Genomic DNA, 10,577 nt, shown 5'->3' with positions numbered 1-10,577 from the left:
CTATAAAAGGGAATTTTGTATTATGATGAACAATCCTAAATACCGATAGTGTAATGCAAAATCATAATCATAGTCAGCAGCCGTATCGTGTTCACCAACGGTTGCAGATTAAGGATATGCGGACCATAATACTTCCTCTCGAAAATAACTCATAGGTTTCTCAATATTACTTAATAATATCAAATCTATGCTTTTATATAGATATGAACGTATGAAACTATATTGTTACGGTTTACGGTAAAAGTGAACTGTAACATATCACTATTTACAAAAATTAAGTTTTGGCAATATTAAAATTTCAGAACAGAAAATTAGCAAACAAAATATAACTTGTATTAATGCAATAAATGGTTTACATGTTCATTTTCTACTATTCATAACATTATAGGAAACAACAAGCAATTTTTTTTCAAACATTTAGTTCCAGTGTTATACGTTAAGCACAAAGACCAGAACCGTTTCTGAAAAATCTGAAACACACTTCTAGTTCGCTGTTTGGGTGGTTGCCCACAGCATCTTGATGAAGCACAGCTGAAACCGTTGTTTCAACTTGTTGAATTTCATGAATAAGCTTCCAAATAGTTGCGTGGGACATTCCTACTAGATGATGAAACTTCTAGTTCCACAATTCACAAATAGTATTTATCCTAGAATTGCTGTTAAAGGTAGCTTGGTGAACATTCCAGTTGTCTGGGGGATATAGACGGAGCACATTACGCAAACAAATATTCCCAGACCGAGCTTTAACACGGCGATACGTGTTTGACACGTAAGTGGTATCAACATAGTCCAGAAGTTCCAGCTCTTCCTCCGAAGTCACTTGTATTAATCGATGCACATCTGCTATTGGAAGAAATGCAAATCTGTTTATTTTCTCGCAAAATAGACGAAAATTTTCATTGCTCTTCTACCGTTCTAAGAGTCCAAGTTCTTGGACCTTCTTCCATGTTGACTGAGTCAGGAGAAAAAAGTAACGCTATAAACAAGGTGAATCTCCAAAAGTTGCATTTACAGCCAGCAGTCATGTAGCCAGGATTTCGTGAAGGGGGGTCCGAGACATGAAATACTGTGGTCATTACACCAGGGGCTCGATCATTCTAAACTATTTTACTGGAACATATACTGGTTCGTTTAGCCAGGATTCCGTACGGAAGGGGGGGGGGGACATGACACTGAAGGCCCAATCAATCTAAACTACTTTACTATCAATATATATTGGTTTGTTAGGACAATAAAATGAGGATATGTTGGTAAGTATTTTAATAACAAACTACGAAGAAATCTCGAGTAAAATAATAGGCCTAATAATAATAATAATAATAATAATAATAATAATAATAATAATAATAATAATAATAATAATAATAATAAGTATTGAAAATAACTTTACAATATTTACGCTCTTCCTCTGTTCATTCAAATATAACAATTTTCCTTTCATTACGACCTCAACTATTATAAAAAGACGACCCGCTCGGGAGAGTAATGCTCCCGGAAGTACGTTTTTTGCGCGCTACTCTAGCCAGCTGTTTTATGCGCTATCCTAGCCAGTTGTTTTAAGTTGGTCACAAAATTTATCGTGGAGTACAAGGGGAACAAAACGAGCCCTGTGGGACTTTTAACCCGTTCCTACTACTACTACTTACTACTTGTCTGCACAAAAGTAAATAAATCACTTTTTGAGTATAATTTTCATATTATTTTAATTTAAAAAGTGTTATAAAAATGTGAAAAAAAAATTAAAAATTCCTCGGGCCGGGTATGAACTCACGCCAGAAGATATTTTCATTATTAGCATATACCGGTAGCACTAACCCACTCGACCACGAAGACCGACAACAGCAACTGTTTGATTTCTGCTATTTAAAGCAATGTTGCAAGAAATGGAAAACTGCAACCAATCAGAACTGTGTTTTTCGTTCCTTCTTCCGGGAGCATTACTCTCCTGAGCTAGTCCTATAAAAAGTACATATTCACTATTATAAAAAGTACACTCATGTCCAAAATGATTGTCGCATATCTATGACTGTCTTCTTGTAAAAATATATATTGATAATGATTTTGCAGGGTACTTTCAATACTGATACCATGTGTATAATCGAGAAATGTATAGACCCTATTTGTGGTAAATTTCATAGGAAAAGAATTATAAATACAAAAATTAGAGTGAGTAAAACGAAATGTTGCTAAATGGACAAGAAAAGTTTATTTTTGTTTTATTGTTCTTATTTACTGCTCTTTTGACAAAATTTGTCACTTACATGTCTTTGCCGATTATACACATACTAACATTGTAAGAAATACCGGGCGAGTTCATTATCAAATTATACTCGTACAAGAACACATTTATAGACATGCGACAATAATTCTGGATATGAGTGTACAAACTCAATAATGTCTTGTAAAATATTTTACAATATCTGTGTTCTTTTCTCTGTTGAATCAAATGTTAACAGAACTTTCTTTTCACATAAATTTTTGTTTTTATTATTCCTTCAACTACTGTCTGGTCCAAATGACAGGTAGTAGAAAATTGTTTTTGAAGTAACATTTTTGATACTGCAAGGATGCGATGACGAAAAATTATGATCAAAAATGTTCATGCTGTTACACAACCAGCATTATGCTTTCAGAAGCTTGAAATCTCCCTGACTAGTAGTAGAAATTCTAAGAATTGCGTTACTTCCGAAAATTTTGAATTCCCTGAGTCTTCCAGGATATCATTCTCACCTCGCCACCATGTATTGCAAGTAATACAAATCTCCTTATAAAAAAGAGTAACCAAAAGCTTTCTTTAGTTTTTTTTTTTAATTTTTAACGCCCATTCTTTTTTTTTCATTTCATTTTGTTTTATCCTTCCTTATTTTTTCATTTCTGGTCTCGAAGGGGGGGAAGTCGGACCCCCCGGACCCCCCCCTTGGCTACGTGCCAGCAGCCAGCATTTACGCTATATCAAAATCCATTACCATAGTTACATGTCCGCACTGCACTGATGCACCACCGCACGAAACAGTTCTTCATATGAATTTTGTCTTGGTCTACATTAGGGCGTATATCTAGTAAAGGAAATCTCGCCACAAATAACATTTTTTTTTTTTTTTTGAGCCATTGAAAAGTTGGCGTTCACCATCCATGTTTTACTTTTTAATAGCTTCATAAGGCTATATTTAAAGGAAACATCCAGAAATATTTATACGTTTTTCTTCCTTTATAGAAATTTGTTCTCTTCACATATATACAATAACAATTTGCTAGTGTTTACTCAGAGTTGAAATATAATATAATTCTTTTAATAGCTCCTAAAAATGGCCACTCTTTTCAAATGACTCTGTTAACTTGGAAGGTCCAAGAGTTTGGGCTCAGAGAACGGTACTAGAACGATGAAAATTTTCGTCTATTCTGCGGGAAAATTAACAGATAGGCGTATCTTCCCATATTTGTTTGCTATTTTCTGTTCTGAAATTTTGATATTCGCGAAATTTAATATTTGTAAATAGTGAATAATGAACCCATTAGTGCCCCATGTTGGCTGTGCTTTTAACATTTGCTCAAGCAGACATTATTTTCTTCTACTGGTGCTTGTTCTTGCGTCGAGTACCAGAAACTTCAATTTTGCAGAGTTCAATACCAACTGAATTGTTTTCTAAGTTTTATTAAAATAACGTAAGCTGTTTGATCGTTTGCTTTGTCTCTATTTAATTCAACAAAGGTGAAGAAATAACCGTGACAAAATTTTCTATATGACAATATTTCTGTGATAGAATTACTGGAAACTTTTATCTCTTGTCTCAAATACGATATCTAAAATATATAACTCTTTATTTAATAATAATAATCTATTTTAATTATGCTGAATAGTTTTGCTTCAGTTGAAGATTAAAGAAAATAATTTCAGAAACTTTTTCGAGTTCATTCATTGTACTTGTATTATGTTCTAAAAGACACTGGTGATGAAATTATCGTGGCATTATTTTCGGTAACGAAATTACCTGTATGGTAATATTTTGGTGACAAAATTACCGGTAACGAAATTACCGTGACGAATTTTCCGGTGACAAAATTACCGCCGCCCGGTGTTAGCATACGGGGTCAGGTTAAATTCAGTTCTACTCTGGTTTTCGTTTATTGCCAGTTTATCACTGTTTATTTTCATGTTTTCTTTAAATGTAGTCTTTAGTAATTTACTGTATTAAAAAAATGTTTTAAAAGCTTAATGACTTTTTTCTTCGTTCTTGCTGCCAGGTATGTAACATGAGGGTAAAATCCACCCGAAGTTGAGGGTTTCCACATATACATACAAATCAATTGAGTAGTAAGGGCGAACTCAACATCGGATAATTTTCTTTAAATTCGAGTGACAAGTTTCTAAACTTAATACTTTTATCAGATTTCCAAGGGAAGGTTTTCGAATTTTCTTCCTATCCCCCAAAATAAAGGAAGTTCACTGATAGATGAAAATAAAAAGACAAACGCGATTTTATCGAAAATGACTAACGATTCTGCTCGTACATCAATATTTCATTACCACTTTTATTATCTGGCATAAGATATATTTGTGGTAAAAATACAAAAAGGTTAGTTTACTCTTGCCTGTGAGTTTTTTCGAGATATTTTCTCAAACACGAGTCAGTTAATTTTGTTCGTAATTGACAAATAAATGGTTTATTAATAACCGAACAATATGACATAACTATTTTTTCCTGAAATGATCCACAACGGGTAATTTACTCTTGGGGGAGAATTTGTTTCGAATTTCTGAAAAATGCCTTAGGTGATAGTTCATATTTCATAAATAAATGTTTAATTAATAGCCTGCAATATGGAAACATCCACACGAAGCAGTCTTGAAGATGATTTTCAACTATGTTTAATATGTAATGTCTATGAAAAATATACACTATTAAGTAGCAGATTTCGTCAATTACGTCAATTCTCCTAATAATGATGCATATACTACTTACAAACATAGTAAAACGATTGAGTTGTTGGTGAAATAAATTATTTAAATGACAAGTATTGAGTGTTACATATTTTATGGCAATATACCTTAAGTTGATTTATCTAGGAAGGTTTGATAGTACTCCCAACACTGAGACTGAGAAATGCTTGAATAAGTTAATATAAATTTATGAATGTATTTCCTGTAAATGGTTGTAATTTTCAATTCTGGTCTTAGTTATGATCTCTTTTGGGCTTACATCTATTGCACTTTTCAGGTAAGTGTTCGTAAACATATCCCCATCATGATGAGATATAATACAATGTTGAAAAATATTCAACATGGCCGGTACCTCAAATTGAACCAGAACTTTTACGGCTGGGAAGCAACCACACACACACTGAAAAGAAAAAAAAAAACTGTACAACGATTTGCAATTTGACTTAGTATGTAAGCATTAATGGTGAAATAGGATTATTATTAGATTTAAATATTTGCACAAACTGAGGTTTGGAATAATTTACGAAAAAAGAAACATTATATCTCGTGGTTTATTATTCTTTTTTACGAGTAATGTCAAGATCACGTGAAAAATAGTTACTTTCTGAACCTATTTCGCTATAAATTATTGTAAAGTTGAAAAAGTACTTAAAATAACAAGCAGCACATTGTCAAAATGGCAAGAATTGTCATCGAATTTCGATATTCAAACTCAATTATTTGCTCCGTGTTATCAGGAAAATATCGGATAGTATCTTGTTCAAGGTCAGGATTACTACTATTTAAACTTACTTCGTAGGTAGCTATAGCTTTAATGCTGGTGATGCTTTCTTTGAATATTTTTTTTTAAGGGAAGCGTCGGATAAAAAAAATATTTGCATTAGTTGGTGAAGGAGTGTTCTGCACAAGAGTGAAATTTACCTTTGTTATTGGGATCAGGTTTATTTGTGTTCGGCCGGAGGGAACCAAGTTCCTGGAAGTATGCCTGGAAGAAACATTGTCGCTGGTTGCGATAACCTTATCTTCTACTTTACTTTCCTTTTCTTTTCTTTTTTTCTTTTTCTTTTTTCTTTTTGTAAATAGGGAAGCATCATTTATTTATTTATTTATTTATTTATAACAAGTTTCAGATACAGCACTAGGCAATTTTACTCTGAAACATTTTAACAATTTAATAACAATTTGAGGTCAAGGTGGTACAAGACAACAGCGACATTACAAAAATAGCTTATTTATAGATGATCTGAAAGTATACTCACTTGAAAAAACGTCTACAGTTTCTGGTACTGATAATTTTGTTTAATGGTGGTTTTCTGATTATAGGTACTGATAATTTTGTTTAGAAGAGACCTTTCCACAATATTAACTTTCACCGCTCGAGTGTAAAAGAGATCAATGGACCGTGTTGTTCTAGCGGGTACGCGAAAATTGATCTGACTTAACAACTGTTCATATGATATGTGGCCATTTACAATTTTTTGCAAAAATATTAGGTCAGAAATTTTGTTTCTCACTAGGGGAGGTTTGATATTGAGGGATTTTAAAACGTTATTTTTTGAAAGTGTTCGGAGGTGGGATACTCGGTAGGATACAATGACTAAAAAGAAATTAATTACGGAATTTAATTTTTTAAATGAGTAGGGCAGGCCATAGACCAGAGACGGGAACAATACTCAATAGTGGGAGCAACATATGATTTATAGATAATTTTCAATTCGGCAACAATTGGTCAAATGCTATTGACAGTCATACTTTTTTTAAAAATATCACAACAGAGGGCCACAGTGGCTCAGTGCTAAAGCACTTATCTCTGGTGCGTGAGGTCCCTGGTTCAATCCCCGTACAAATAAGTTTGTGTGGGCAACATCATGTCCGTGGGTTTTCTCAGGGTACTCTCGTTTCCCCCCACATTTCATTCCATCAATTCTCTCATCATCATTCACTTGATTTAATTATTGTATCCTTTAGTTTAAATGGCATAATCGTGGGAAGTTAAACTCGAAGATTTCATTTCAGTATCACAACATGGGTAACTCTGAAGCTGTGACTTCATCTTTATGTGCACCTTTACCTGTGTGAAAAAAAAAAACTAATGTCCAAATATTAAATTAAATCTCAAATTTCTAGTCGAAAGGCATCAGGTTCGATAAGTTTAGCGAGCCTATATGAGAAGTAGAACGCGAACCGCATGAGCTCCCGCCTAGAATCGAACAGGGCGCCCCGCACCGAGGACGCGTGCGCTGACTATATAGCCACGGAGGAGCTCTCATAATTTGCGAATTCAGATTAGGAAGTATTGGATTTAAATACCTTTTTCTCTGAGAACTCAAAATTAATTATGAATTTTAATTAGGACATAATGTCTCGTTTTGTGTAATAGGAAATATTAGTTTAGCCGAAATCGTATCTTGTATGGAAAGACTGAAACTAGATTGGAGTGATGATTTCTGGTGAGTCTACCAGCAAACCTCAGGATCGATTCGCGAGGACAACACAAGAACAGGTTTTCTCTTCTGAAAACAATAAGACCAGACCAGGGAGAAGGCCGTGGAGAGGGCAAGAGACCACCTGCTTCTCGAAAACCCTTTCATCTGAGCCGTTTTTACGCGCCGTATTTACGCTCGAAGTTAAAAGCAGCCAGACGTTTCCAGCGTATAAAAACTCGGTGCGTAAACTTACGCCAGGTCCCATACACTAACGTATTGACAGCTGCTAACAAGACTAGCGCATGAAATTTTATGGCTACGGCGGAAAAATACGTCAGTGTATGGCCGGTGTAAAGTAACACACTGTAAATCTTATATGTGGAAGATTGGGGAAGATACTAAATATCAACCCGCACCTTTATTCTTTTATGGTGAAAAAAATGCCAAAAGTATATTTAAATAATATTTTAAAAATTGGCGGGAATTTTGAACTTTGGTGTGGAAACGAATTAGCATGAGGCAGAGATTTGAATGTAGGGCTCCAGGTTCCAGAAAAATGAGATTCCATTGCAATATAAGATCATATGAATTAGTACATAATTTCTTTTTCTTTTTTTTAAGTCGTGAGTAAGGCACGAGTATGATGATGCATCTGTTTGAAATTATTGGAGATGTACTGTACATCTTAGGTGACATATCGATGTTCAAAGGTGGTGGGTGGAAAAACGACAGAATTTTTTTGGTTATCTTTATAGTACTCTAAGGTGATTGATAGAAAATTTTAGGACTTGAAAACTAATATGTAATTATTAAATACGATTAATATAGAACAATAACAATTTCGAACTACAGTTACAGCTAACAGTCTAAAATTATTGATGGAAAATTATTCTTGGTGCAATCTAATTGGGTGATCCCTTTCAAACCATTGCTTAAAATTTCTCTGAAGTTTTTGAAAGTTTTGTTTATTTTTTATAATTGTTTCAAATCATTTTTGGTTTGACAATTTTTGAATTTTAATGTTGCAATTAAGACTTATAGTTTAAGGTCATTGGAAAGTAATTTTAAACTTGATATGTAATTATTAAGTCTTACTGACATACACAAATAGCTTCACACTTTAAACCTTAGAATTTGCAGTCATGAGTTATAGCCTAAGTGCATGGACATTGCCGAGTAGTTGAAACCGAAATTTGATAGTCGAATTGTTGAAACCTGGATAATGTTTGACGATTAAACATGAAATGTTTTGGTTTTCAAAATATTTCTGCTTGTCAATCTGTAGACTCAAAGAACTGCACTGATTTCTCTAGACGGCAATTCTTGTTGGCCATCACTGAGACCCACGGAATGAAATTTGACAAACTAACTGCGAATGGTGTGTTCATATGCCGTTCCTGGCCCAAATGCACTGTTAATGCTTCTTTCGGGTTGTTGTGCCGATTATTACAATTTGAAGTCGTTAAGGGAAATCAATCACAATTGTATGTGCTCCATATTGCACTTGTATACGATCCTGTTCAACAACGCACCACTTCCTAACAATCTGGGTGCTTGAACCTGCTGGAAATATACAGTATGTACAGAGTTTGTAACGTTAGACGCATTACCTTGGTCCATCCTTGTGTTGTGTTGCTATGGAAGATTTCGAATAGACTCTGCAGACATTAAAGCGAACTTTCGTTTTCAGCTATCTAATATTATTAAGGGATAGAGTAATATTACGGCTACTCTCAGATACGAACGCAGACGATTTTCTTCCCCTCCTCCAACGTTTAGTAACCTTTACATAATGGATAATAATTATTCTCAATTTATTCGTATTTAGCACAGAATACTTTCTGGAATTAGAAAATTAGTCTGTGATATAATGCAATAGACAGAAAATCCCTCCTCCCCGGAATATATTTGATATAAGTCAATCATTTGGTAAACTCCCAGGCAAAACAATTGCAAGCTCAACTTGAAATTCTTATTTTCACGTTACATAGTAAACTGTTTTCTGGTGGAAACTCTCTAAAAACTCTCTAAGAAACTTTCAATGAGTAAAACCATCGATGAGATCCAGCCATGTAGTCAAGACTTGTGCGAAACTCACTTTCTTTCCTGACATATTCGTTCCTCTTTCCCTTATGACTTATATATTTTCCTACAACTTCAAAATTAAATGAACAATCATCGTTAGTTTAACGGTAAAATTATAATGAGGAATATTTTCCCTCTCACCCCATTTCAAGTAATTTGAACACAGAATAGAGCATTTCGATACGACGAGGGTTACTACGAAAAACTTGAGATATATGTATTGTTGTGGCACAGTATTTGAATTCCAACAATTGTGTTCGGTAGTGGTACCCAGAGCGAAGAAGCAAAGCAATATTCAACTCGCCTCGCTTGTAGGCGTGGCCGTATCGCCTTCACTTTTTGTTGATGTGAGCAGTATTCGGCTGTCTATAATGGAGCTCGAAAGAGAACATTTTCGAGCAATGATCCTTTACGATTTCAAAAGTGGTTTGAACGAGACACAAAGCCTTGACCGTTTGCAGGGGGGCATTTGAGGACCTTGCTCCTTCCCGTGCTACAATTTTTCGGTGGTTTGGTGAATTCAGAAGAGGCCATACATCGCTTAAAGATGAAGAGAGAGCTGGACGTCCGGCAACAGCTGTGTCAGATTAAAACATTGCCGCTGTGGAACAAATGATTAGAGAAAATCCTCGAACAACTTTCAAGGACATTGAATCTACAGTGAACATTGGATGGCCAGCAGTAACAAAAATTCTTCATGATCATCTTCAGCTCAGGAAGGTTTTACCTCGTTGGGTGCCTCACACTTTGACTGAACAGCAGAAGCGCATACGTGTGGAATGGTGTGAAGAAACGCTTGCAAGATTTGATGGAGGCAATACTCGACGCGTCTCTGACATTGTTACTGGTGATGAGACTTGGAACTATCAATTTGACCCTGAAAATAAACGCCAGTCTACAGTTTGGATCTTTCCAGACGAAAATCCACCCACGAAAGTGAAGCGACTGTGAAGTGTGGGGAAGAAGATGGTCGCAACTTTTTTCTCCAAATCTGGCCATGTTGCAACTGTTCCACTTGAAGAACAACGGACTGTTACTGCTCAGTGGTACACCACTGTTTGCCTAACAAAATTGTTCCTGAAGCTTCGGGAACGGCGTCCAAGAACTGGATTGCGCTGGATCCTGCT

The sequence above is a fragment of the Thermobia domestica genome, chromosome 10 (genome assembly GCF_964235325.1).
Source record: "Thermobia domestica chromosome 10, izTheDome1.hap1.1, whole genome shotgun sequence".
Lineage (NCBI taxonomy): Eukaryota > Metazoa > Arthropoda > Insecta > Zygentoma > Lepismatidae > Thermobia > Thermobia domestica.
Note: the sequence above shows the minus strand (reverse complement) of the source record.